Raw genomic sequence first — 25,947 nt, 5'->3', positions numbered from 1 at the left:
TACTCTGAAACCTGCTAGGGGTAAGTTTGCCCTGTCCAGCTAGTGTCTAGGCTCAGTTGCTTAGGTCACCCAACCATGGTCTTGTCCAATACACTCCTGATCTGCAGGACATGGTATCATGGAGGGGATTGAGGACATAGTGTGAGTGGAGCAGGAGCCTGAAGTCTTGTGGCCATTAGTAGCCTTTCAAGCAGGTCTTTCTGACATGCTCTAGCTTCGTCCCTCAAGCTGCACCAAGTCTCTCCTTGTGCTCTGATGCCTGTCTATGCCTTTCCACTTGTCGTGAATCCTGTTCCCTTTAGTATTGTACCTGCTTGTTGTCCCTGACCAGGATGTCCACCCATGTATTCATTACAGAAATGCTTCCTCTTTGACTGGTCCCTGACAGCTTGAAATCTCAGGCTCCTGTTGAGCGTGGCTGGGCTGCTGAGGTGGAAGGGCCTGAAAGCAGAACATTGGTCCCAATCCAAATCCTATCAACTTCAATGGGAATTATTCTAAACTAGATCGTGGGGAGTGGGATGCATGCAGGTCAGTCAGCATCACATCAAAGGAAAAACTATCATGAGCCAGTGAGTAGTGCTGCCAGTATTCCATATTAGCTGCAGGAGCCCAATTAAGTCCAGCTGTGGCTAGGACTTCAAACTCCAGGGCTGTTAATGCAACACTTTTCTCAAACACTAAACTCACTAAACATTCAAAAGAAAGAAAAGGTACCACAAACAGTTTTTGTTGGGTTTGTTGTTAAATTCACCATTTTTAGTTGCTTTGCCTTGGTCCACCTCTCATCCACAGGAGACACTGAGCATATTTCATAACATAAGCCACATTTTAAACATTGTGATAACCAGGCTCAGCATTAGATTGATATCTCTCTCTCGCTCTCCCAGATAGCTCTTGCTGCTTTCAGAAAAATCGAGTGACTCATTCTTTGAGTACAAGCTCTTATTATAAAATACTCCTTGGAATGGATGAGAGCCTTAAGATCAAGAGAACAATTAGAACTGTAATGTAGTTATGTTTTTCTTTGATCTTGCTGTTTTTCCAGAGATGGGGTTTGGTTTCATAACCCCTGGAGTTGCACTTTGTTTAAACTTAGCTTTTAGATTCATAGATTCATAGATATTTAGGTCAGAAGGGACCATTATGATCATCTAGTCTGACCTCCTGCACAATGCAGGCCACAGAATTTCACCCACCACTCCTAAAAAAGACCTCACACCTATATCTGTGCTATTGAAGTCCTCAAATTGTAGTTTGAAGACCTCAAGGAGCAGAGAATCCTCCAGCAAGTGACCCGTGCCCCATGCTACAGAGGAAGGCGAAAAACCTCCAGGGCCTTCCAATCTGCCCTGGAGGAAAATTCCTTCCCGACCCCAAATATGGCGATCAGCTAAACCCTGAGCATATGGGCAAGATTCATCAGCCAGATACTACAGAAAATTCTTTCCCGGGTAACTTGGATCTTACCCCATCTAAAAACCCATCACAGGCCATTGGGCCTATTTACCATGAATATTTAATTACCAAAACCATGTTATCCCATCATACCATCTCCTCCATAAACTTATCGAGTTTAATCTTAAAGCAAGATAGATCTTTTGCCCCCACTACTTCCCTCGGAAGGCTATTCCAAAACTTCACTCCTCTGATGGTTAGAAACCTTCGTCTAATTTCTAATCTAAATTTCCTAGTGGCCAGTTTATATCCATTTGTTCTTGTGTCCACATTGGTATTGAGTTTAAATAATTCCTCTCCCTCTCTGGTATTTATCCCTCTGATATATTTATAGAGAGCAATCATATCTCCCCTCAACCTTCTTTTAGTTAGGCTAAACAAGCCAAGCTCCCTGAGTCTCCTTTCATAAGAGAAGTTTTCCATTCCTCGGATCATCCTAGTAGCCCTTCTCTGTACCTGTTCCAGTTTGAATTCATCCTTCTTAAACATGGGAGACCAGAACTGCACACAGTATTCCAGGTGAGGTCTCACCAGTGCCTTATATAACGGTACTAAAACCTCCTTATCCCTACTGGAAATACCTCTCCTGATGCATCCCAAGACGACATTAGCTTTTTTCACAGCCATATCACATAGGTTGACTATGAGCTGCCAATGATCAACCAATACTCCAAGGTCCTTTTCCTCCTCCGTTACTTCTAGTTGATGCGTCCCTAGCTTATAACTAAAATTCTTGTTATTAATCCCTAAATGCATGACCTTACACTTCTCACTATTAAATTTCATCCTATTCCTATTACTCCAGTTTACAAGGTCATCCAGATCCTCCTGTAGGGTATCCCTGTCCTTCTCTGAATTAGCAATACCTCCCAGCTTTGTATCATCTGCAAACTTTATTAGCACACTCCCACTTTTTGTGCCCAGGTCAGTAATAAAAAGATTAAATAAGATTGGTCCCAAAACTGATCCTTGAGGAACTCCACTGGTAACCTCCCTCCAACTTGACAGTTCACCTTTCAGTAGGACCCGTTGTAGTCTCCCCTTTAACCAATTCCCTATCCACTTTTCAATTTTCCTATTGATGCCCATCTTATCCAATTTAACTAATAATTCCCCATGTGGCACAGTATCAAACGCCTTACTAAAATCTAAATAAATTAGATCCACTGCGTTTCCTTTATCTAAAAAATCTGTTACTCTCTCAAAGAAGGAAATCAGGTTGGTTTGGCACGATCTACCTTTTGTAAAACCATGTTGTATTTTGTCCCATTTACCATTGACTTCAATGTCCTTAACTACCTTCTCCTTCAAAATTTTTTCCAAGACCTTGCATACTACAGATGTCAAACTAACAGGCCTATAATTACTTGGATCACTTTTTTTCCCTTTCTTAAAAATAGGAACTATGTTAGCAATTCTCCAATCATATGGTACAACCCCTTTTAATGTTGAATGAACCAAAGCAGGAAGCTCATAGATTCTAAGGCCAGAAGGGACCACTGTGCTCATCTCGTCTGATCTGTGTTTACAGAAGATTAGAGAACTTCCCCAAAATTCCTACAGCAGATTTTTTCAGACAAACATCCAATCTTGATTTAAAAATTGCCAGTGATGGAGAATCCACCACAAGCTTTGTTAAATTCTTCCACTCATTGTTAAAAATTACGCCTTATTTCCAATCTGAATTTGTCTAACGTCAACGTCCAGGCATAAAACCATATACCTTTCTCTGCTAGATTGACAAGAGTATTATTAAATATTTGTCTCCCATCTAAATACTTAGACTGTAATTAAGTCACCTCTTAATCTTCTCCTTGTTAAACTAATAGCTAGACTTAAGGAGATCAATCACCATAAGGCATGTTTTCTAATCCTTTCATCATGCTCATGGCGCTTCTCTGAACCCTCTCCAATTTATCAACATCCTTCTTGAGTTGTGGCCACTAGAGCTGGACACAGCATTCCCATAGCATTGACGCCAGTGTGGAAAACAACTGAAATTCCATTGTTTGTGGAAAGATTAGGTATTTTTTAGGGCTACCAAGTGATTAAAAAATTTAATCTCAATTAATCATGCGATAAAATTAATGATTAAAATTATTAAAATTTAATTGCACTGTTAAACGATAATAGAATACCATTTGTTTTAAATATTTTGGATGTGTTCTACATTTTCAAATGTATTGATTTCAATTACAACACAGAATACAAAGTGTACAGTGCTCACTTTATATTACAAATATTTGCACTTTAAAAAAACAAAAGAAATAGTATGTTTAAATTCACCTAATACAAGTACAATAGTGCAATCTCTCTTTATCATGAAAGTTGAACTTACAAATGTAGACTTATGTACAAAAGAAACTGCATTCAAAAATAAAACAATGTAAAATTTTAGAGCCTGCAAGTCCACTCAGTCCTACTTCTTGTTCAGCCAATCGCTCGGACAAACGAGTTTGTTTACATATGCAGGAGATAATGCTCCCCGCTTCTTGTTTATAATGTCACCTGAAAGTGAGAACAGGCATTCCCATGGCACTGTTATAACCATTGTCACAAGATATTTATGCGCCAGATGCGCTAAAGGTTCATATGTCCCTTCATGCTTGAACCACCATTCCAGGGGACGTGTCCATGCTAATGGTGGATTCTGCTCAATAACAATCCAAAGCAGTGCAGACCGCTGCATGTTCATTTTCATTATCTGAATCAGATGCCACCAGCAGAAGATTGATTTTCTTTTTTGGTGGTTCAGATTCTGTAGTTTCTGCATTGGAGTGTTGCTTTTTAAGACTTCTGAAAGTATGCTCCACACCTCGTCCCACTCGGATTTTGGAAGGCACTTCAGATTCTTAAACCTTGGGTCGAGTGCTGTAGTTATCTTTAGAAATCTCACATTGGTACCTTCTTTGCATTTTGTCAAATCTGCGGTGAAAGTGTTCTTAAAATGAAGAACGTGTGCTGGGTCCTCATCCAAGACCGCTATAACATGAAATATATGGCAGAATGCAGGTAAAACAGAGCAGGGGACATTTAATTCTCCCCCAAGGAGTTCAGTCACAAATTTAATTAATGTATTATTTTTTTAACAAGCGTCATCCGCATGGAAACATGTCCTCTGGAACAGTGGCCGAAGCATGAAGGGGCATATGACTGTTTAGCATATCTGGCATGTAAATACCTTGCAGTGCCAGTTACAAAAGTGCCATGCAAATGCCTGTTCTCACTTTCAGGTGACATTGCAAATAATAAGAGGGCAGCATTATCTCCTGTAAATGTACACGTGGTTGGTTGTCTGTGATTGGCTGAACAAGAAGTAGGACTAAGTGGACTTGTAGACTCTACAGTTTTACATTGTTTTGTTTTTGAGTGCAGCTATGTCACAAATCTACATTTGTAAGTTGCACTTTCATGACAAAGATTGCACTACAGCACTTGTATGAGGTGAATTGAAAAATACTATCATTTTTACAGTGCAAATATTTGTAATAAAAAATAATACACTTTGATTTCAATTACAACACAGAATACAATAGATATGAAAATGTAGAAAAACATCCAAAATATTTAATAAATTTCAATGGGTATGCTATTGTTTAACAGCACAATTAAAACCGCAATTAATCACGATTAATTTTTTGAGTTAACAGCAATTAATCAATAGCCCTAGTATTTTTTTAAAAATGATTTGGTTATGTTGTCTCCAGCAAACATAGCCCCTGTTCTCTGTAAGGCTGCATGACTTAAGAATTCCCTCTGGCCACAGAAACCAAACACATGGGACTGGATTCTACCGTCTGCTAAGACCACTTTGCACCAAGTAAGCACTACAAACAGCCAACAGATGGTAACTCTCTTTCTGGGTTTTGGAATGTGGAAATGCCAAGATTGTAATTTCAAGATAGTTGTTGGTGCACTGGAAGATCAGAATTTAAGGTTGTGCAATGATGTGTGATAACATTGTTGGGCAGACACCGAGGGCATGTCTACACTGCAATAAAAAACCCATAGCTGGCCTGTGCCAGCTGACTCTGGCTCGTGGGGGATGTTTAATTGCAGTGTAGACATTCGGGCCCAGGCTCCAGCCTGACCCTGAACATCTACACTGGAATTAAACAGCCCCCTGAGCCAGAGTCAGCTGGCACAGGCCAGCTGTGGGTTTTTTATTGCAGCATAGTCAGACCCTCGGTATAATAGAGAGGGCTTTACTGTAGTGGAATGTCATAATGGTAGAAGGCCAGTGCTTGACTATTTGTCTTGTATTTTACTGGGTGTGAATGTTGCCTTCATTTAGGGTTTCCTGTCAAGGTTCCTCCCCCACTCTGAACTCTAGGGCACAGATGTGGGGACCTGCATGAAAACCTCCTAAGCTTACTTTTACCAGCTTAGGTTAAAACTTCCCCAAGGTACAAATTAATTTTATCTTTTGTCCTTGGAATAAACACTGCCAACACCAAACTCTAACTGGGTTTACTGGGAAATGTAGTTTGGACACCTCTTTCCCCCCAAAATCCTCCCAACCCTTGCACCCCACTTCCTGGGAAAGGTTTGGTAAAAATCCTCACCAATTTGCATAGGTGACCACAGACCCAAACCCTTGGATCTGAGAACAATGAAAAAGCATTCAGTTTTCTTACAAGAAGACTTTTAATAGAAATAGAAGTAAATAGGAGTAAAGGAATCACCCCTGTAAAATCAGGATGGTAGGTACCTTACAGGGTAATTAGATTCAAAACATAGAGAATCCCTCTAGGCAAAACTTTAAGTTACAAAAAAAGACACACAGACAGAAATAGTTATTCTATTCAGCAGAATTCTTTTCTCAGCCATTTAAAGAAATCATCATCTAACGCATACCTAGCTAGATTACTTACTAAAAATTCTAAGACTCCATTCCTGTTCTATCCCCGGCAAAGCAGCATACCAACAGACACAGACCCTTTGTTTCTCTCCCTCCTCCCAGCTTTTGAAAGTATCTTGTCTCCTCATTGGTCATTTTGGTCAGGTGCCAGCGAGGTTACCTTTAGCTTCTTAACCCTTTACAGGTGAGAGGATTTTTCCTCTGGTCAGGAGGGATTTTAAAGGGGTTTACCCTTCCCTTTACATTTATGACACCTTCATTTAGGGTTTCCTTGCTTTTCAGTGTTTGCATTTTTCATATGCAATATATTTGAGCAACCTAAATGTTTTTATGGTGGATACTTTTAACTGCAGAAGTTCACCAATCTCCAAAGCTACTAGGATTTTGTTCTGTGTTTTTTTTTAAAACCCACTTAAATATCTCGGACATAACTACAAGTGCCCTTTGGGACATGCTATAAGTCTCTAATGTAGTCTGAATTGTCAGATATATTAGTGCCAAGTGGAGGGTAGTGGGGTAATGAAATCACTACCCAACCATTTGGTAAGATATTTAAAAACTCACATGTTCAGTATCCATTCAATAAATAAGGGAGAAGCCATTAAAAACAGCAAACTTGGACTGGCAGAAATGGCAAAACGTCTATGGGAATTAATGAGCAAAGCAGGATCAGGTCTCATTTTGTCGAGTCACTGATCAGATGTTCCACTCCCGCAGAAAGTCAGCCACCCTGTGTCTTGAAAACCTATCACCGCTTGTTGAATGATGTTGGCTGAAAAAGTAATGTTTCCCTGACATTGGAGCCCAACAGAAGAGAAACTGCAGCCCTTTGTAACTGATCCCACTGAGCTTATCCAATGAATCACAAACTCGCCATATGATGTAACCCTCGAGGTACAAGCAGGGCTCTTATGACCCACGTCACTGAATCTATTTGCAAGTCCTGGTAGCATGAACAGGACAAGCCTCTAATGATGTGGGGGGAGGGGTCTCTTTATATTTCAGTCATGTTTTGGTAGGCAGGAAACATTTTTCTGTATGTTTTGCATCATGGGGTCCGTTCAACCTCTGACTTCCCACTGCTTGTCCTCTATCGTAGACAGAAACGCTAAGTACTTTGAAAATCACAGGTCCAAAATCAGGTTATGGATGGACTCAGAGTATTCAATAGCTTTCTGAACCCCAGGGGCAGAACAACTGCAGAATTCAGAGCACTTGCACGCACTGAAGAGGAAGTCTTACAAAACACACAAGTATATCAAATTCGGACCTAGCCATGTCCCCTACAGAGACTGTTACAAGCAACCAGAGTGAGACTGGACCAGCCATGTTTAGCTAATAAATAACAGAGGTAAGTAACAATAGCTTGTTTAGCTTCTGCAACACAAAGTAAAACCTTAATCACTAAATGAAAATAACTGCACTTAGTGAGTAGAGAATTGGGTGCTCACTTCTCATCTACTGAACAGCATGTTGTTCCTGCTTGTGCTTTCAGTGTTGCCTGATGTTTAAAATAGACTCGCCAGGAGTTTCCATTAAATCTCCAGGGCAGGAGAAAGCAGGTGTCATTGAGGGGAAAGCATTTCCTCTCTCTAGTGCTCCATTATCCGGTAGTTTCCAAATTGTTCCTCCAAGAGCAGAAAACTTGTGTGTAAAAGACTTAAACTCTACCTTAATGTTCCACAAATTGGAAACTGGAGAAGTTTCCAGCTCCCTTCACAAGAGGGCTCTGATCCTGAGTGGAGCCTCCGAGCACTACTGTAATACAAATAAACAACAAGAGTTCAATATAATTTCACCATCATTTTTGTTTTGCTGAGAGGGTTTCCAAGTGGTTGTTGATGTTTTATTAATGCCACATGTAGGGCGAATCCTACTCATTTACACCACAGTAAATCGGGGCTAGCTATACTGAAGTCAGTGGAGTTACAACAATGTAAAACCAGTATGAGGGCAGAATAAGGCCCATAGATTTATGGAAAACTGATCCCCCAGGTCATTTTTCTTTTCTTCAGTCTCTTATCCTTGGCTTGGGGGCTTTGGCCAACAAAAAAAAAAAAAAAATCCAGGAAGCAATCAGCCACTCCCTTCTCTCCTGCACCACAGTTCTCTGACTTTAAGCAGCATTGTCTAAGTTCTCTTCCTCCCTTTTTTTTTTTTTTTTTTTTTACCAGTTTCAGGCCTCATCTACACTAGAAAATTAGGTTGGCTTAACTAAGTCAGTAAGGGGTGTGAAAAATCCACACCCTTGCGCAGCATTGTTAAGCCAACCTAAGTCCCCAGGGAGACAGAGTTAAGTTTGACAGAAAAATTCTATCAACCTAGCTACCACCTCTGGGGGAAGTGAATTACCTACATGAAGGGGAGAAGCCCTCCCCTTGGTGTAGGTAGCATCTACACTGAAGTGTTACAGCAGCGTAGCTGCAACGGTGTAGCTGTGCCACTGTAGCCTTTTAAGTGTAGACCGCCCTTAAGGCTTGTCTAGGCTCGGGAAATTTGCACTAGTGTAATGACATAATTGTGGTTACATCACTATAGCCCTCTAACATGGACACACTATACTGTAGACACATAGAGCATGTATGTGTCTTCTTACCCCAGTGCATCAGTGCAGTGTGAGCTAGTGCTAAAAATTCAGTACAGAACCACCTTCAAGCCAAACTAGTCTGCATGAAGTGTTGTGAACAATAATTTATTGAGAATAGTGTAAGGATTTCTGACTATAAAGCCAACTAAGCAACCATTGCTGCTAGGTGTGAGATGCAAAGTTTCAGAGCTAACATTCTGGAGACCTATGAATTAGAGGTAACTGCAAGGCGCAAAACAGCTGTGTATTCCTGCTCCTGCTCTCAGTAGCCCCAGTCTTATTTACTCATTGACAGTCCCAGCTGAAAACTACAGCTTGGAATATGAAAAACGGGAGGCACTAGCATTAATTTGGGGTGGAGAAGTAGAAATGCTCTTTCCTTTTCTGCACTGGGTCAGGTTACTGTGGATGCAGTGTGAGAGGCCAGGATCTAATTACAAAACATCCAACTGCAATACAACAAGGAAACATTCCCATCCACACTTGGCCACTAAACGTTTTTTCCCTAGTGTAAATTGTGAGAGTGGGATTGACTGGAATAGAATGTACCCGACAGCATTGCTAATCAAATGTGAGAGAGCCCCATGATTCAGCTCTTTGGCAGCAAGGGCTCAAAATAACAAATGAAGAAATGTTGTGTCATCAAGGAGCTGTGTGGTCAGAATCCTTAGGATCCTAATCCCATATGCCTAATTTGCATAAAATAAAACTGGCCTTGCCTGACTGCATCTGTACTATGGAGAATGCCACCTTTGGGGAGAACAGGGCCCAGCATAAAAAGCTCTAGCTTCAGCTGAGAGGTGGTTTCTCTTGCCTCAAGATGGAGAATTGCAAGTTGGAACTGGTAGGGCCTGATTGCACAGGTGCCAGGCACTGGAGAAAGAGGAGGTCAAAGGGTGTAAGTCAGTGGAGAATCCTGACCTGCTAGCATTTTGCATTCACTTCGCACACCTGTACAGATGCAGAACAGTGGACAGTCCTGTGTCTGCGGTCCTTTCCCTAGACTAGGAAAAGGGGTTGTGTTTAGCTAACATGAGCTTAGCTAAGCCCGACCTAAATGTGACCACTTTTCTCAGTGGGGATGCCTGGTAACATTATCTTCAATTTTAGGAAGTCCAGTTATACCCTAGGCTCCTGCCTAGTTGGCGCTAGTCAAACCCAACCTAAATTCAACCTTTCTCCTAATCCTAGACAAAGCCTGCACAGAAATGTTAAAGGTGAGAGCGCCAATGTGCTGCTGAGGGTCAGCTGGCCAGCTCTGAATTTCCTCTGGATTGAGGAATGTGCCTGCCTTTGCCCACTGCCAGATCGCCTTAGCTTCCCAGATAGTACCTGTCTGAAATCAACTGTGCTGAATTGGAGCAGTAACACAGTGGGAACCGTTATCAGAAATTAGCTCATCAGGACTTGAGAAACAGCACTTGGTGTCTTGTGCTTTCACGCCTCACTCTGTCTACTCAATGAATTGGCCTGCTGGAAAAAAGGGCATGAAAAGAGAACATTGATGGGAAAAATCAATCCGAGATAAAGAACAAATAAGCATTGTCTAGTTTTTCTCATTGGACTTGTCCGCAGCTTTTCCTTTTGTCCTACAGAGAACTGTGCGGGGGAGGGAGGGAGATGGTTTATGCCATTATTATGCCATCCTTACAACTGTTTTGCTATATAAATGTTGTTAGGTAGTAATAAAAGTACCTAGGAGCCATTGTGCTAGGTACTGTACAGACACAGGCTAAAAGACAGTCCCTGCCCCAAACTTCTCCCACTCTAAATAGACAAGAAGTAGCAAGTGGATGAGACAGACAAGCAGGCCAAGGGTGTAAGCAAGGCATGGGCAAAGGCAAAGTAATGACAGAAAAAGAAAAGGTTGTGCACAATTCTTAGCCAATCAGAAGCTATAATCACAGTTTACCACCTTCCCAGCTGTTATCAGATGGCAGCTTTCTGGAGCCATTAGGTGAGTTTTGAGGAGTGACTTGAAGGAGGACAAAGGCAGTAGCACTATGGAATTTGACAGGAAGAAAACATGAAGTTAGTGAGAGAAATGAGGTGGGTGATTGAGGCTGGCGTCATTGGTGGAATGAAGGGGAGAGTTGAGTTCACAGTATACTGGGCAGAGCTAAATTGTGAAGTAGTTTGAAGGATAATACAGACCAAATCCACATTACCTTTCCTACAGAGTCATCTCCATGCTGGGGAAACTCCCTCCTCTAAGAGGAGTCCCAGGGACATCAGGGACCAGGGTGTGGAGGACTCTGCTAGACATGTGGTCCCAGAACCAGGATGGGAGATCGAGAGGGTTGCTACACAAGTGATCCTGTGCTTCTAACAGAACCCTAAGATCTGTAGGGGTTGAGGCTGTACCCTCCCTTTCTCCCAAAGGCAGGGGGATCCTGCCCTACCCTGATAAAAGTACATCAGGATGGAAAACTTCAAGGGAAAAGTCCTGGCCCCTCTGAGTATTCTCACTTAGGGGTACTATCAGACTCTGAGATATTATATTTTGTCCCCTGCTCCTGTGGGAGAATGTGTGTTTTCTGGATCCTGCTCCCCACTACGCCATAAAGTGTAAAAAACCTGACTAGCTATTTTAGTGCTCTGGATGGATGTTGTACTTGTTTCTCCCTATGCTGAAGAGAGGGTTCTGTCTGAAACATGGCAAATGAAAAAAAGTTTTGGGTAATATAATCCATAAGCATCCTGGGTCATGCACTTAAGATGACGACTCATTTCTCTAAAGGATGAATTACTACATATTTCTACAGAAGTTTCCTGTTCTCAGTTCTGCCAAGTTCTAGGGAAGTGAGTAAACAGCTGTGTTTTGCAATCTGACAATGCAAAGCGTTTCAAAGCTAATCCAGGAGGAAATGGGATCCATTGATGTTTTAGATGGTGACTAATGAGAACACTTGGCCTTTAGATAATGTTTGATCATCTTCCGAAGATTCCATGGAAACCTTAATTGCTTTTTGTCTATAAACTGTTTCTATTTCATCTTTCCGTAACTCCTGAAGCAAAAGTAATGTAACCTGTTCCTCTTTCCTGGCCTGGCAGTTTCAAATTGTGCTCTCATTAGAAGAGGATTTTCCAATCTCTCTCCAGTTTTTCTTCATTTTTTTTTTCACCTGAAGCCAGCTTCATTATTTATTCGTGGAGACTGTCTGGTGTTTAGTCTTAAGACTAGATTGTAGCTTAAAGCTTCAGCCCATGCAGAAGGGGGTGCTCTTAGAGATCAGCCTATAGAGGGAATTCTGCCTGCCTCAGCCAGAATTGCCTGGGGGGTCTCCTGAAGAAAGAAAGCTGGAGTAGCCAGTTGCCACCCTGGAGAATGTGCAGCATGCAATCGCTGCAGAACTGACCAGTCAGCTTGCCAGTGCAAAGCTGGGGCAGCACCACCACAGAGCATTGGATCACTAGCCTCAGAGAGGCACAAGGTCTTTTTGCCCCTTTCCAAACTCACTGTACCTGCATGGGGGCCATCCACTATCCAGGCCTTAGTATTTCACTTTCTAAATAACAATTTACCAAGACACAGATTGTAATTACCATTTGAGCATTACCAGAGAGTATGATGCTAATTCAGTGGTCCCCAAACTTTTTACCTCATGCCCCCCCTATTATCCCTGTCTGCGACCGCCCTCCCCCCCCCCCCCAAGCCAGGACCAGGAGTGGGGCCATGGCTCTGGAAGAGGGGGAATGCAGACAGAGGTAAGGGGACCTAGCTGAGGACGGGATCAGAGCTGAGCCCTGGGGCTCAAGGCTGGCAGCCAGGAGCCAAGCTGGGTGGCGCTCCCTCCCCACTCCCTAAGGGGGCTGGCCTGGGCCCCAGCTGTGCCCCCTCAATATTCCTCTGCACGCTGCTTGGGGGACAACCCTCACAGATTGGGGGCCTCTGTGCTAATTAAGCTCCTGCCCAGTATATAACTGGAGGAGGAGGAGCTGGGCTGTGTGCTGCAGATCTCCTCAAGGGGATGAGGGGGAAAGGGAAGAATCCTCACTCCCAGCCTATGGAGCAGCAGAGGAGCTTCTATGCCATCTGCATCCCTCTCCCAGGCCAAGAAGGAGGCTAGGAGGGTACGTCTATATTGCAGACCCTGGCCGTTGGCAGGTGGGGTCAAACCTGGGACTTCTGGAGCTAAATGCATGAGCCAAAAGCCATATATCTGTTAGCTAAAGCTGTAGAGCAGACTATATATATATTCCCTCCCTGCCGATGGGACAGAACACCCCACCCAGGAGGTGTGTGGGTTACACTAGGACCTATGTGGGGGTGGAAGGGGCTGAGACTTAAATCCAAGCCCTGCCATTTTATAGTGCGACTGCAGCTCAAGCCGCATACCTCAGTCAGAAGGGCTGCATAGTACAATACAGACATGTTAGCACAGTTGTGAGCCTTGGGTCCAGCAGTTGGAAATCCAGGCTTACAATGCAGTGGTGGACACTCAGGGGTGGGCTTGGAAACACCTAGTCCACAAGCCCAGGTCCCATGGACCTGGGTTTACAAGGCAGTGTAAACATACCCTAGCAGACCCACTAGTCTGCTCTGCAACTCTCCTGCGCCTCTCCCACTCCCCCCTCAAACACCTGCAGCCCAGCCACTCGTGTGCGTGTCCACCACACCCAGGGCTCTCCGAATCCTGCCCCACACTAGTTCTGCTACAGGCAGGACCCCATGTGCTCATCGATCTGGGTGTTTGGGTGGAATATGATTTGCCTTTAAGGGCATTACCAGAAGGCACACTCATCATTCACGCTTACGCCAAAAAGCCCATGCTGTGCAATAAGAGCTCAAAGCAGCCTGGTTGTATGTAGGCACATTACTTAGCTAGCACATCTCACCTCTTAGTGTTCTGTATATGAGTAGGTTGTGGCTGGATCTTCTGCTTTCTGGAAGGTTTTTTTTTAAACATACTTCCCTTCTTTTCAGCCATGTCCTTAATCACTTTCTGGACCCCTTTCTCATGCAGCTGAAATAACAAGCCTTGTGCATCTGCTGGCGCTATTGTCAGCCAGGCTGGGGGCGGGCCTACTGAGGACAGATGGCTCCTTTTCACAGCATCCGCATCGTCAAGGTGAATAATTGCCAGGAGAATTGCTCTGCCATCCTTGTTTACTTTTCAAGACCAAATACACCTTTCCAAGCACTCTCCACTCATTCTACAAAGGGAGGCTGCAAGATGAGGGAAAAAAAACAAATCAACTTATTCTCATTTCACCAAATCAATTCCCTGCACTGGTGCACCTCGGTCCCTCGTATTTTCTGCCTGTGGCACATAATAGTCTAATTTCCTGTGGGTTGTAATACTTTAGTCTAATCCAGGTTATTGGGTGCAATATAGGGATAACTGGGTGTGGATTAGTGGCCTATGATGTGCAGTAGGTCCAGAAAGACTAGACCCCAAGCTAGACACATTTTTATCATTATTCCCAATAAACCAGGAAACAATAAAAAATTATTTGAAATGTCCTGAGCACTTTACATCTGAGCTCCTCTTGGAATCAAATGTGGTGAATGACCCCAGTTCCACAAGGGAGGTTCTTGTACAATGGCTATTTTGCTGATTACAAGAGGCATCATCACTGCTAACATCATGAGAGGGCAAAAATAACAGGGGGAACAGGACCAGTGGCAAATGACTGGGCATATTTTGTTTTCATTGCCTGACTGGGAGACCAAGGAGAATATTTCCAATAGATGAGTCAGAACATGCAAAAATATCCATGAGCCTTCATGTGCATTTATGACTACTATGTAACTTTGTGTTACATCTCGTTTCCTTCTGAGAGGAAGGACAAAGCATCTTATGATTTGCATCTATTGGAATAATCTGAACAGTAATCAGATACTGTTAAATACCTTCCATTTATATAACAACTACACACCACGCAACAAAAACACTAACACAGGAACCAATCCCTGCAACAAACCCCGTTGCCAAGTCTGTTGCATATCTATTCAAGGGACACCATCATAGGATCTAACCACATCAGCCACACCATCAGGGGCTCGTTCATCTGCACATCTACCAATGTGATATATGCCATCATGTGCTAGCAATGCCCCTCTGCCATGTACATTGGCCAAACTGAACAGTTTACGCAAAAGAATAAACGGACACAAATCAGACATCAAGAATTGTAACTTTCAAAAACCAGTAGGAGAGCACTTCAATCTCCTTGTACACTCAACAACAGACTTAAAAGTAGCAATTCTTCCACAAAAAAACTTCAAAAACTGGAGAAACTACAGAACTGGAATTAATTTGCAAACTGGACACCATCAAATTAGGCCTGAATAGATACTGGGTGTGGATGGGTCACTACAAAAAGTAATTTTCATAGAATCATAGAATATCAGGATTGGAAGGGACCTCAGGAGGTCATCTAGTCCAACCCCCTGCTCAAAGCAGGACCGATCCCCAATTAAATCATCCCAGCCAGGGCTTTGTCAAGCCTGACCTTTAAAAACTTCTAAGGAAGGAGATTCCACCACCTCCCTAGGTAACGCATTCCAGTGTTTCACCACCCTCCTAGTGAAAAAGTTTTTCCTAATATCCAACCTAAACCTCCCCCACTACAACTTGAGACCATTACTCCTTGTTCTGTCATCTGCTACCACTGAGAACAGTCTAGAGCCATCCTCTTTGGAACCCCCTTTCAGGTAGTTGAAAGCAGCTATCAAATCCTCCCTCATTCTTCTCTTCTGTAGACGAAACAATCCCAGTTCCCTCAGCCTCTCCTCATAAATCATGTGTTCCAGTCCCCTAATCATTTTTGTTGTCCTCCGCTGGACTCTTTCCAATTTTTCCACATCCTTCTTGTAGTGTGGGGCCCAAAACTGGACACAGTACTCCAGATAAGGCCTCACCAGTGTCGAATAGAGGGGAACGATCACGTCCCTTGATCTGCTGGTACTCTCTCACCTTTTTGTCAACTGTTGGAAATGGGTGACATCCACCTTGATTGCATTGGCCTCATTAGCACTACAAAAGTAATTTTCCCTCCCTTGATATTCACCCCTTCTTGTCAACTGTTGAGAATAAGCCACTTCCACCTTAATTGAATTGGCCTCGTTATCAATGACCCTCCACTTGGTAAGGCAACTCCCATCTTTTCACGTGTTCTAATATACATACTGCTTACTGTATTTTTTACTCCATGTATCTGATGAAGTGGGTTTTAGCCCACAAACGCTTATGCCCAAATAAATTTGTTAGTCTCTAAGGTGCCACAAGGTCTCCTTGTTGTTTTTGCTGATACAGACTAACATGGCTACCACTCTGAAACCTTTCAGATGATGATCTCCAAGTGCTTTACAATGGAGCAAGTTATAACAGCTGTTTGCCTCTTGGAGGAAATTGAGCCACAAACTGTTAACCAGCCTAATGGTCTGATTTTCAGAGCTGTTGGAGTTAATGGGAGCTGTGGATAATCAGCACCTCTGAAGATCAGACCAGACATTTTCAAAGTTTGGATGCCTTTGTTTTTGTGTGCCCAGACTGTGATACCTAAGGCCTAATTTCCAGAGGCGCTGAGCACCTGCAACTCCAGCAGAAGCTAAGGTCATACTCCTTTTCTTTTTGTGAATACAGACTAACACGGCTGCTACTCTGAAACAGTGAAACCGTGTAACTCAGGATTAGAATCCAAGTCTCTGACTTGCAAACTGCCTTCTTTAACCATTGTACTGTACTGCCTTCCTTCAGATAAAAGTCAGAATGACGCTGACAGTGATCATCTGCTTCCCTGTATACAGCTTATGGCATGCAAGTTATGTGGCTCACTGCTGAAGACTACCCAGGAATCGATTTTGATATACTCCTGTATCAAAGGTGAACAGAAGCAGCAAACAGGAGTTCTGGAGTGCATACCTGCAGACCCTTGCTTGGAGCGAAAGGGACTTGGGGAGTGGCATGTTTGGCTTGTTTGTTTTTCCATGAGGGAGGTGTAGCTTGGCTGTGTTCCCCTAACCAGGACAGATGAGACAGGTCTGTTTGTTTGCATCTTACTGTGAGCTACGTGGCTTGCCAAACAGACAAGAAAACAGAAGGAGCGTGAGAGGTTCTTTCCAGGTGCAGTTCTACACTCAGTACTGCAATGGTCAGTGATTGATCAGTGGTTGTGACTTGCAACAACAGTGCTGTGTTTAGGAACACAAGGAACACTGACAATTTTATTGCTTCACTCCTAAACGGAAATGGTAGATTTGTCACTAATGCAGAAAAGGCAGAAGTGTTCAATAAATATTTTATCTGAATTTGGGAAAATTGCTGTTTAACATCCTCTTTTAGTTACTGTTGGATGGAAAGTATTTCGTCATCGTCCTCTGCATCTGAAGAAGTGGGTATTCACCCACGAAAGCTCACGCTCCAATACATCTGTTAGTCTATAAGGTGCCACAGGACTCTTTGCCACTTTTACAGATCCAGACTAACATGGCTACCCCTCTGATACTTGCATTCAAGAGTTTTTTAAAGAACTGGCTGGGGATCTCTTTGGACCATTAATTCATTTTTCAATAAGTCTTGGAATACTAGGGAAGTTCCAGACATGGGAAGAAAGCTAGTGTTGTGCCTGTATTTAAAAAGGGTAAAGAGAATGATCCAAGTAATTATAGGCCCGTCATCTTGACACTGATCCTGACCAAAATAATGGAATAGCTGCTACAGGCTGTCAAAGTTTGACTCAGACTCCCAATTTATCAGACCACTCTGTTTTATTAGCAAAGCTGCTCTGCTAATACATTTAGAAGTGAGCCCCCCGAGTGGGGCTTGTGTCTTTTAATTTATACATTTTTTTGGAGAACAAGTTACAGAGAAGTTACAGACAAAAGAAGAAAAAGATTTTAGTCACCACCCTTCGAGATCCCTGAGACCAGTCACTATCTTCAATTACCTGCCACCCTTAACAATCTCCTTTAACAGCTTCCAGTTAACTTACCTAATTGCCCTTCACACCTTCCATTCTGATGCCTGCTTCTTAGACGTGCTGGCTCTATCTTAATTGCTTCTCCATTCAAAAGCTAACTGTCCCTACGTGTGCTCCCTCAGATACTTTGTAACATGTTTTGGCATGCCCTCTCATATACAATGTATCCAGCATGTCCCCTTATACAACGTTATACTTCTACAATGTTATACTTCCACAAGGCCTACATGAAAACATAATTTAAGAATATAAGAATGGCCATACTGGGTCAGACCAAAGGTCCATCTAGCCCAATATCCTGTCTTCCAACAGTGAATAATGCCAGGTGCCCCAGAGGGAATGAAAAGAACAGGTAATCATCAAGTGATCCATCCCCTGTCACCCATTCCCAGCTTCTGGCAAACAGAGACTCCACATCTACTCATCCTGGCTAATAGCCATTGATGGACCTATCCTCCATGAATTTATCTAGTTCCTTTTTGAACCCTGTTATAGACTTGGCCTTCACAACATCTTCTGGCAAGGAGTTCCACAGGTTGACTCTGCATTGTGTGAAAAAATACATCCTTTGTTTTAAATCTGCTGCCTATTAATTTCATTTGGTAACCCCTAGCTCTTGTGTTATGAGAAGGAGTAAATAACACTTTTTCCACACCAGTCTTGATTTTATAGGCCTCTATCATATCCCCAGCCCCTTAGTCGTCTCTTTTCCAAGCTAAAAAGCCCCAGTCTTATTAATCTTTCCTCATACAGAAGCCGTTCCATACCCCTAATCATTTTTGTTGTCCTTTTCTGAACCTTTTCCAATTCCAATATATCTTTTTTGAGATGGGGCGACCACATCTGCATGCAGTATTCAAGATGTGGGCTGTACCACAGATTTATATAGAGGCGATATGATGTTTTCTATCCCTTTCTTAATGATTCTTAATATTCTGTTAGCTTTTTTTGACTGCTGCTGCACATTGAGTTGATATTTTCAGAGAACTATTTGTAATGACTCCAAGATCTTTTTTCTTGAGTGGTAACAGCTAATTTAGACCCTATCATTTTGTATGTGTTGTTGGGATTATGTTTTCTAATGTGCATTACTTTGCATTTATCAATATTTTATTTCATGTGCATTTTGTTGCCTAGTCACACAGTTTTGTGAGATCCTTTTGTAGCTCTTCGCAGTCTGCTTGGGACTTTACTATCTTGAACTCATTACATTGATTAAAAACTGGGCAACTCATAGATCTCTAAATGTAACTGTAAACTCGGAATCGTCATTGAGTGGGTGTGCATCTAGTGTGGTACCAGAGGGACTGGTTCTTACTTTTATGCTACTTAATATTTTTATTGATGACCTAAAAGAAAACATAAAAATCATTATAGATAAAGTCTGTGGATGATCCAAAGGTTGGGGGAGTGGTAAATAATGAAGAGGAAATGTTACTGATCCAGAGCCATCTGGATCACTTGGACTCAGTCAAACAATATCCATTCCAGTAATGCCAAATGTAAAGTCATACATTGAGGAACAACAAATATAAGACTGTAGCTCTGTGACATTTTCTCAGGGCACTCAGGACTGTGAGTCACCTTGTTACCTCCCTGCTTTAACAAAAGAGACTTGTGGTACTAAACTAGGTGTCAGCTCCCTGTCACTCCTATCTGTTAGCCACCCAAACAATCTCCTCTGAAGCTCTTCCAGCCTTTACTTTGCCTTGCAGGTTTACTTTAGGTGCACCTCAATCGGCAAGCCCTCTTGAAGAGCATTCCCCTGTAGTGTCCAACCCGTCACTGCACACTGACAGAAATTACCAAATTCACTGTCTTCAGAAAGTCAGTGCACAGCCTAGTTATTCATGAAGCTGAAGTGGCGTAATTTAGATCGATACCCCGCCCCGTAGTGTAGACCAGCCCTCAGACTGCTTTGCACCCAACCATACTCAAAGACCTATTCATACTCCCTCTGCTCTTGTGTGAGTCAAAGTTGGCCTAATGTGCTTGTGAGCAGCAGATGGTGCACATTAAAGTAGCTCTTGTCCTAGTGTTGACATACTCCTTTTGCTGGCTCCTAAATTAAACCAGCTTAAGCTACATTGACACTTGGAGCCAGGGGATGTGATTCCCAGTCAAATAGAGATACTTGTGCTAACTCTCATCAAGCTAACATGCTAAAAATAATAGTGTAGTTGTGGTAGAAGGAGCAGCAGCGAGTGGTGACATGGGCTACCTGCCCCAAGTACAAACCTGCCCAGACCCTGTGGGTACCCAGGGCAACTTGCCCATGCTGCTACTGCCCATGCTAGTGCAACGCTGAATATGCTACTATTATTAGGGGGCTAGCTTGATGCAAGCAAGAGTACGTCTACATGTGTAGCATTCATGCAAGGTTCATGCACTTGGCAACATTCAGGGCACACCCGGAGTGTTGTGTAGGAGCAGTGCACACACGGCTCCTCTCAAGGGCATGAACCTTGGAATCTCGCCCAGATTACACGAACCGTGGGAAGCCTCCCAGGACTGGGCTCAAGGCCCGAGAGCAAGGAATGCGGTAGATAGAATTTGGTAAATAAGAATATTATACAAAGCCAGTGTATTCCTTTTATCTGTTGGAGTATGTAATGCGCGGGGGGAGAGAAAGAATAAAGGAGAGGGTGGAAAGCTGACAGGACGAGCCCATCGGCAGACCAGCCTGCTTGCTTGCTTAAAGCCTTGTTCTGTCTTGTATTTGGATCGCAACAACTGGTGCCCAAACATGGGGCCCTCAGCACTCACCTCACCCGGCAAGGGTTTCAGACACGTCACTCATCCGCTTCGCGGATCCCGGTGAGTATTTTTCGTTGTGGTAAGTATGGGAAGCTCCCTCTCTGCTTTGCAAGTGCAACACCGCAGTGAGCTACAGTATTTGCTGCGTAAGGCTCAGCATGACTGCCCCACTTGGGAACTCACTCTCCTGCTACAAGAGGTGAGTGCCCAATGCCCGTGGTACCCTTAAGTTAGCGGACTGGGAGTGGTTGGGCCAGACATTGCACAAAGAGCCTCGGGCGCCCGTGCAGGCTTTACATGCCTGGCACCTCTGCCGCGACGCGATACAGCGTGTCGCCTCGGAAAGGCCCTCCCTCACGCCAATAGAGAGGCTGGTGATCTCGCCACTCCCGTCCGCTTCTGCAGCCATCCCCCCTCCTGGCGATGCGACACAGCGTGTCACCTCGGAAAGACCCTCTCCCGCGCCAATAGAGGGGCTGCCGATCTCGCCACCCCCGTCCGCTCCTGCAGCCATTCCTCCCCCTGCTTCGCCCCCAGTACCTCAATTACTGCCACCTCCTTTGTCTTCCCCTCTGGAGCCGGTGAGTGGTCACCATCCCCCCGTGGGGCTCCATGCTCCGAGGCCCCCCGGGGGGTCATCCGCATCTGCTCAGGGGCTTTCGCTGGTGCAACAAATGGTTCACGCAGCGAAGACTCACCCAGATCTTACAGCAGAGGAATTAGCTGATCTGGTCTCAGTTTGCCCAGTGACCTGGCAGGATGATGGCCAGGGCAACCAGCTTCAGACTGGGTCAGTTTGCCTTACTCGGTGAACAGAGAGGTAAAGAAAGCGATTCGCGAGTTCGGCCTGACTAGCACGTATGTACATGGTCTCATTGAAGGGCTAGGTACTGGGTACACCCTGGTCCCGGAAGACTGAAAAGCGCTGTTGCGCATGATGCTGACGCCCAGTCAGTATGTTATTTGGCTTAGTGAGTATCGGCAGATGGCAGAACACCAAGCCCAGGTATATATAGCGCAAGGTGTCACTTATGAGCACTTGACAGGGGAGGGCCAGTTTGCTACCGTTCAGATGCAGTCTCAACTCCCTCAGGCCGTCTTCCCCATTATTTCCGCCTGCGCCCAGCATGCCTTCTGGAAGGTCCCGGATTCAGGCAAGCCTACCAAAAGCTTTGCCAGTATCCATCAGGGTGCATCAGAGTCCTTTATGGATTTTACCAACAGATTGCAGGAGGCTATCCTCCGACAGGTGGATAACCCTGCGGCAGCTCAGGAGATTCTGTTAAAAATGGAGGTTGAAAATGTGAACAAGGATTGCCGCCGTGCTCTCCAGGCGGCACAAGCCACTGGCGTTCTAGAGCTGTCGGACATGCTGCGGGCGTGCCAAAACATCGGCACACAAGCACATAAAGCTGGGGTTCTGGCCGCCACCCTGCGGAAAAGCGGGAAGATGGGGAAGCGTTGTTATCGCTGTGGTAAGGAGGGTCACTTTCAGCGGGAGTGCCGCTCATCGACGGCGCCCGCCCGCCCCTCAAAGAAGTGCCCCAAGTGTCGGAAGGGCTATCACTGGGCTAATCAGTGTCGTAGCGGGTCGGGAAACCACACGACGGGTCCCCCCCGAACCCAGGGCCAAATGGGGGTGTTCCCCACTCAGACAACTGTTCCTCTGCCTTAAAATCCATAGACTCCATGAGGGCGGCGACTGCCGGAAGTGCAGGGCTTGATTTGATTATGCAGGAGGACGCTGATTTTCAGTTGCCGGGGGAGGTTTGCACCATACCTACACAGGTGACGGGACCTCTCCCTGCTGGATTTGTGGGTCTGGTTCTCCCTCGCTCACACGCTGGGAAACGGGTTTTTTGTCATCCCAGGGGTCATTGACGCCGATTACACCGGCATTATTAAGGTTCAGGTGTGGACCCATCTTCCGCAGTCGCTCCCACGTGGACGGTCAATTGCACAATTGATTTTAGTCCCCTATCAGGTGCCAGCCGCAGAGGATCGAGCCCGGGGCGGAGGCGGCTTTGGATCGACGCTGTCTCAGTCGCCGCCTCACGACACGTCCTCTCAATTTGTTGCTCTAACAATGTCGCTCCGCCCCTGGAAACCTCAGTTAACACTTCTTTTAAATAATTTTCCTTTTACAGGGCTGGTGGACACTGGAGCTGACGTTACGGTGATTCGTGATCAGGACTGGCCGGTCAGTTGGCCAACAGTTCCTTCTAAAGAGTTGTGGGAGATCGGGGGTAGCAAACCTGGGCGCCAAAGTTTGTCTTGGGTCACGGTCTCTATACCAGGAGGCCGTGCCCTTGCTACAATCCGCCCTTTTGTGCTCCCTGTCCACCTCAATATTTGGGGCCGTGACTTACTTGTAAAGCTGGACACCACCCTCAATATTAATATATAATGGCCCAAAACCCTCCCCCACCCACCTTGCCCTCTGCATTACCATTGGTATGGCAATCCTTAGAGCCCGTATGGATTGATCAGTGGCCCCTCCCTCTAGAAAAGCTGAAAGCACTTCATTCGCTTGTGCAGCAACATTTGCATGCACAGCGCTTGGAGAGCTCCACTAGTCCTTGGAACACCCCGATGTTCGTTATTAAGAAAAAATCTAGTGCATGGCAGCTGTTCCACGATTTAAGGGAAATAAATAAACGCATCCAACCCATGGGCCCCTTGCAGTTTGGGTTGCCAAACCCGAATTTAATTCCTCAAACCAATCAGCTTTGTGTGTTAGATTTAAAAGATTGTTTTTTCACAATCCCCCTTTGCCCACAAGATCGCGAAAAATTCGCGTTTACAGTGCCAGAATATAATAATCAGCGACCCTCTCAAAGGTATCAGTGGCAGGTCTTGCCCCAGGGAATGCAAAATAGTCCAACCTTGTGTCAACTTTTTGTGGATCGGGCCCTCGCCCCTTTTCGTGCCCGATACCCCACACTAAAGGTCTACCATTATATGGATGATATTTTGCTTAGCGGTCCCCAGGTTACGGCACAACAGCTTGAATATTTGTCTCAGATTCTTGGCCAAAATGGCCTGTTAGTGGCACCAGAAAAAATCCAAGGCTCTTATCCCTACCAATATCTCGGGCATAAGGTTTTACAAACCTATGCTGCCCCTGTTCACCCGGAAGTGGTCCTACCCCAACCCCTAACCATCGTTAAATTACAACAAATTTTGGGCCATTTAAATTGGATTCGACCCTACTTCCGTCTCCCCACATCGATGCTGCAGCCGTTGTTCGAGCTCCTACGTGGAGCTCGGGCACCAGGCACAGTTATTGCCATCACTGAGGAGCACATTGCCTGCATTCGACAGATCAATGCAGTGTTGAGTCAGCAGTTTGTGGATAGACTTACTGAGGTTCGTCCCCTGTGGTTGGTTCTCCTTGCCACCCCTCATATGCCTACTGCGGCTCTGTTTGTACCTCGTACAGACACAGCCGTCTCTATTATAGAGTGGATATATTTGTCTTCCACTCCTCCTCGGAACATTTATCCTTATTTAGACGCCCTCTCCGACCTTGTTCGTAAAGCCCGCCACCATGCAGTGCAACTCACGGGCACTGATTTAGTTGCCATTGTTTTCCCCTTATCACGTAGTGAATTTGATTCCTTGTACCACACCTCCTTGGCCTGGCAGGCTGCTCTTTGTGATTATGTGGGAGAGATTTCTTATAATCCCCCAAAAGATCCTCGGTCGGTGATCACACAAAAGGTGCCACTAATCGTACATCGTCTTAGCCGCTCTCGACCTATTGTTTCAGCTATCACTCTTTTTACTGATGGCTCTCCACATCGCGGTGTTGTCACCTATCAATTAGGTGACCCCCCTCATTGGCATTCTCATTTTACGCTGCCTCAGCGTTCCGCGCAGTGCTCAGAATTGGCTGCTGTTATTTTGGCCTTTCAACTTTTTGCTGATTGTCCCTTTAATTTAATTGTGGACACCCATTATGTTTATCAGGTAATTGATCATTTAGCCCTTGCCCTCATACCCCTTAGGTCGATGCGGACCTTCTTCGCCTGTTTTTGTCCTTACAGTATCTCCTCACCACTCGTAATTTCCCTTATTTTGTTGCTCATATTCGCAGTCATACCCCTCTGCCTGGGCTACTCACTGAAGGCAATGCGCGCGCCAATCGTGCATTACATGGTCAGGTAAATTCCCTCTTTTCTGACTCCATTGAAAGCCATTCTTTTTTTCATCAGTCTGCCTCTGTTTTGGCCCGACAATTTCACATTCCTGCTGATCATGCACATTCTATTGTTCGTTCCTGCCCCCACTGTGCCGCTGCTGCCCCTACCTTTTCTTATGCCGTTAACCCCAGAGGTACCGCAGCGAATCAGCTGTGGCAAATGGATGTCATTCACGTGCCACAATTCCGCCCCTATTCGTTTTTACATGTTTCCATTGATACCTATTCGGGATTCCTCTGGGCGACCCCACAGCGTGGGGAAGCCACTCCCAAAGTTATTCACTATTTGCTGGCCTGTTTTGCTGTTATGGGTTGCCCGAGCCAGATAAAAACGGATAATGCCCCAGCCTATTGCTCCACAGCCCTCTCCACCTTTTGTGCCCAATGGGAAATCCGTCTCAAACACGGGATCCCTTATAATTCCACAGGCCAAGCCATTGTTGAACGTGCAAATCGCACGCTAAAAACCTTGCTTGACAAACAATTAAAACAAGGGGAGCTGCGTCTCCGAACCTTAGGAGACATTCAGCAACAATTGCATGTCCTTTTGTTTACTTTAAATAATTTAACACTGAATACAAATCAGCAGACCCCCGCGGACTGGCATTTTCATAAGTCCGAGGTACTGGAAAGACCGCGTGTCTATTACCGTCAGCTGCCCGATCCTCAATGGCTGGGCCCAGTACCTCTAATCACTTGGGGGCGGGGATATGCTGCTGTGTCTCTCCCTGCAGGACCGTTGTGGGTTCCGGCCGGTGTGTGCGACCGGCACTGAAACAGCATGGCGTGGCACCAGGGGCTGTCGAACCCCATACTGGAGTTTCAGCTGACCTTGGAGGAGAACGCGGTGCCTCCCGGGTCGACAATGGCGGGACGGAGACGGAGGAGACGTAGCGTCCCAAGCCAGCCCATGACATGGAGAGCAGTGAAAGCATTGGTCACCGTGGCTCAATGAAGACTGGCAGCAAACCAACAGCCAGAGACTCCTGAGACTCTGTTTGTGGCCATTCTCGCCCAAATCACTGCTAATTCTGTATTGATTGTGTGCCTTAAGTGCCTGCTATTTCCTGTAGGGGTTGACTCGGGAGCGCCTCCTCTGTTACGGACCCAAATGACATATAACCTATGGGAAAGATTGGCTTTAATAGCAAA

This window comes from Lepidochelys olivacea, assembly GCF_965140295.1.
Source record: "Lepidochelys olivacea isolate rLepOli2 genome assembly, chromosome: 6".
Lineage (NCBI taxonomy): Eukaryota > Metazoa > Chordata > Testudines > Cheloniidae > Lepidochelys > Lepidochelys olivacea.
The sequence above is the reverse complement of the archived record's forward strand: the minus strand, read 5'-3'. Positions refer to the sequence as shown.